At 42.8% G+C, this 4,219-nt stretch overlaps 1 pseudogene across 1 annotated transcript; it reads right to left on the bottom strand.

Annotated features, from left to right (window-relative positions):
• Window positions 1–1,143: 1,143 nt before the first annotated feature.
• LOC308256109 (nucleophosmin-like) lies at window positions 1,144–2,036 on the bottom strand (annotated as a pseudogene). Its single transcript has one exon. The product of its transcript is annotated as a nucleophosmin-like (transcript).
• Between the last annotated feature and the right edge of the window lie 2,183 nt (window positions 2,037–4,219).

Raw genomic sequence — 4,219 nt, 5'->3', positions numbered from 1 at the left:
GACAATAATACCAACTCCTATCCACCAGTAGTGGAGCTGTAGTCTATCAAATAACTAGTGGATAAGGTTTTGGGGACAAAAATAAGAACTAAAAATATATAGGATTACTATTTGCCAGGCACAGGTCCAAAGGTTTTGCATGCATTGACTCAATATACCAAAACACCCTTTTAAGTGAGTAATGTTATTATGCCCATTTCCTGGATGAGCAAACCAGAGTTCTCAGGGTGATGTAGTAACTTGCTCAAGGTCACACAGCTTGGAAGTGCAGGTGCTCAAACAGTACCTAGAGAGTGACCTCCAGAATCACAATCCTAAAAATATAAAACAAATGCTTCTTTATATTCTTCTCCATCTGTAGTAAAAAGGATTTCTTTTCTCCCTCTTTCCTCCATCCTATCATGAATAGTTAATAATTAAATACAAATTTTCAAGCCCTTTGCCATGTGTTAACCTTCAGATAGAATAGAAACAATCATTACATTCTGCTTTCCTTTGCTTGGCTCTCAAACAATTACTTTTTTGTTTGTTTTTTAAAATATATATTTATATTTATTTCAGAGAGGAAGGGAGAGAGAGAGGGAAAGAGAGAGAGAGAGAGAGAGAGAGAGAGCGAGAGAGAGAGAGAGAGAGCGAGAAACATCAATGATGAAAGAGAATCATTGATCAGTTGCCTCTTAATGCCCCCTACTGGGGATGGAACCCACAATCCAGGCATGTGCCCTGACAGGGAATTGAACTTTAACCTCCTCATTCATAGGGTAATAGTCAACCACTGAGCAACACCAGCTGGGCTAGACGAAAACTGGTTTTTGTGTGTGTGTGTGTGTGTTTTTTTTAAATACTGAGTTTTATTTCACATGTATATTTTTGTCTCCCTACCATTTCCATTTTTCTGACCACAACTACTACTATGTCCTATCATAACATTCCATACATAAACCAAGCAAAGGGTGGGGTTCCATCTTTAAAAACTAAACAGGCATTTTGGACAACACATTCTTGGCAATGGAACCTGGACAACATTTATCAGACACGTCAGTGAAAGTTCTCACTCTGCATTATAAAAAGGACAGCCAGATATCAACTGTTACAGAAATGAAATAAGATGGAAAATTTTGACAAACTCTTTAAACTATTTTCTTAAAGAGACTTCCTCCACTGCCAGGGATCTTGAATAGCCTCCACGTCAGTCATCCGGAAACAATTCTTCACATAATTAATGAACTTGGCTTCCACTGTGGGAAGAGAACCACCCTTTTCTATACTTGCATGCATTTTTGCTTTAATGTCTTCTATAGAACTAGGTCCTTTCAGTGTTTTAGGAGTTTTTTTTTTTTTTCCTGTTTTTTGAAGGATTCTTGACCTTTTGATCTTGGTGTTGATGGTTTTGAGTCTTTTCCATTCTGATTTGATTTTTGTGCATTCTTGGCTGGAGTATCTCATATGGATTTCTTCACTGCAGTTTTTTCTTCTGCTTCCTCATCATCAAAATCATCATCATTATCATCTTCATCCTCCTCTCCTCCTCATCATCATCCTCATCATCTTCATCAGCAGCAAGTTTTACTTTTTTCTGTGGAAACTTGCTACCACCTCCAGGTGCTGACCTCTTTCCACACATACTTAGGAGTTTCACATCCTCCTCCTTGTCATCTTCTGAATCTGCATCTTCCTCCATAGCCTCTAAGTGCTGTCCACTAATATGCATAGGCCCTGAACCACTTCAACCGTAAGACCACAGGTGGTGTTATTTCAAAGCCACCAAGGGAAACTGTTGGCTGTACAGACATTTACAAAGTTGCCAGTGTTACTTTAGTTGGACTGCCTTCATAAATCATTGCCTCTGCTTCGACAATGTGCAGTTCATCCTTTGCTCCAGCCCCTACCTAGACTGACCCTTCGTAAAGATAACTGGCGCTCATTTTCATCATTATTCACCTAAAGTGATAATCTTTGTCCACCGTTAGTGCACAACCGAAAAGGTAGTTCTGGGGCCTCAGAGGGCTCCTGTCCATGTCCATAGAATCTTCCATGGGGTGGTAGCAGGCACTTAGGTGAGAGAGAAGGTGGGTGAAGATAAACGGCTTCCGTGTTGCAGAACAGACGCGCAGGATGGAATCACACCAGGGCCAGACAACTGTTTTTAAATGAGCAATCTCCTCTCATCTTTCCAACTCTTTTTCCATGCAGTTCCCTCTACCCATAAGCCATCCCTTGGTCCTCTTTATTCAAAACATACTTGTCCTTTAAGTTCAGGTCCATATGTTCCACACTCTAAAGTCAACCTCATCCCACTCTACTCAGGGGTTTGCATTCTCACACTCATTTTCTTATACTGCTGTTATATCAATGATCATTTTCAAATTGCAATATACTTAATTGTGTGCCTGGTCCTACACAATATATACTTCTTCAGGTAAAGGTTAATACATATCTTCCCTTTACATGTCAGTACCTATCTTAACAAACAATAGGTTATCAATGTATGTTTGGGTTTTTTTGTGTGTGTTTTATTTTTAAACTAGATACCTGGTGCATGAAATTCATGCATGGGGGGTGGGGGGAGAGGGGTCCTTCAGCCCAGCCTGCCCCTTCGCACAGTCCAGGAGCACTCAGGGGATGTCCTACTGACCGCTAAGCCTCAGTCTGGCCTCCCTCTGCAGGAGGCAACCAGCCAATCAGTGGAAGGCACCACCCCCATCACCCCCTCGCTGCTGCTGCCTCTGGCCTCCCTCTGTGGGAGGCGACCCTACAATCAGGGGAAGGCGATGCCCCCATCATACCTCTGCTGCTGCCACTGCTGGCTACAAGGCTGCCTGAACCTCTGCCATCGCAGCCACTGCAGCTTGCCTGAGCCTCGCCCAGCCCTCATTGCCTGAGCCTCTGTCCCTCACAGCAGCAGTGGCCATCGGTGGATTGCTGGAACCCCAGGCCAGCCCTGGGCAAATGGCAGCAGCCATCGGGAACGCTCACAGCTGCCGCTGCCATGTGGAGAGTGCAGGCCACCTTCCACTGGCCCAGCTCCCCTGCCCCTGTCCCCGATGCTACAAGTCCCCACCCACACCTGCTGTGAACGCAGCCTCCTGATAGGTTGTTATGTGGCAGTGTCCTGACTAATTTGCATACCCTATTATTAAATAGATGAATGAGCCATTTTACAGGGAATCTGTGGGGATGGAAGAAAACAAGTGATCAGTGTCTGCCACTGTTGGAATTGTTGAGCTTTGGAAGGGGTTTGTAGCACATGTTTTGAAATTTATACTCTTCTTGCCTTTTCCCAAATAGAAGCAGCTGTTCCCTAAACTGAAGACAGAAACTTGGTCTGAAAAGCGACACTTGCTCTGTGCCTGCAGATGTCTCTGGGAACAGCTTGTGTGGGTGCAGATGCACCTGACAGCGAACATTACAGGTTTGGCCTGCTTCATTTCTCAGTTTCACAAGGAATCATAGTCAAATAAATTTTGTCTCACCAAATAATGATCTCATCTCTATTTTGCTAAATACCACATTCTCTTTAACAAACTGCTTTCAGGGACTTGCTGACTGAGAAAGTGGGTAAGGATAAGGGGTCATAAGGTGTCTCCAGACCACCTGCCTCTAACTGCAAATGGTCTCAAGAGGCAACTTAACTAGGCAGCCCAAACCCAATTCTCCTGCTCCTGTTTCCTTAGGAGGTGCTATTCAAACAGGTCTGGCTAAGTTTTCCTCAGAATCAGAGAACTCAGTAGACTAGCTCATTGTGTCCAAGTGTTGGTGTACACCTGCTTAATTTGGTTGCCCCAACTTTAGGGGTACCCCACCCTGCTTCATTTTTTAGGTGCAAATGCTATGAATGTTTAATTAGAACAAAGTTCCTGCTAGGCAATGACAATATTATCAGATCACTCTCTGCATTTAGAAACAGCATCTGTTCAGGTCTCATTTCCACTCAAGGATCATTTCAAAACAGAAACATCATTATTTACATTTCAATTTACACATCAAGGAATAGGTTTCATTAGGGTTTACAATGAATGTTTTGGGATTTGCTCATTGTTAGGTTAAAAAATAATAGGACAGGGTGCACTAACTAATACTGAGATTCTGGCCTTATTTTTAAGATAGCACTTTGATTGTCATGTTTGTTATACTCGTTGACACAGCTCTTAATACAGACACCAACGATCCCCATAAAACTGAATCACATGGGTATTAATTAGTCTAAATCTTATGTGGC

This window comes from Plecotus auritus, assembly GCF_963455305.1.
Source record: "Plecotus auritus genome assembly, chromosome: 8".
NCBI classification, from domain to species: domain Eukaryota; kingdom Metazoa; phylum Chordata; class Mammalia; order Chiroptera; family Vespertilionidae; genus Plecotus; species Plecotus auritus.
Note: the sequence above shows the minus strand (reverse complement) of the source record. Positions and strands in the feature narration are given on the sequence as shown.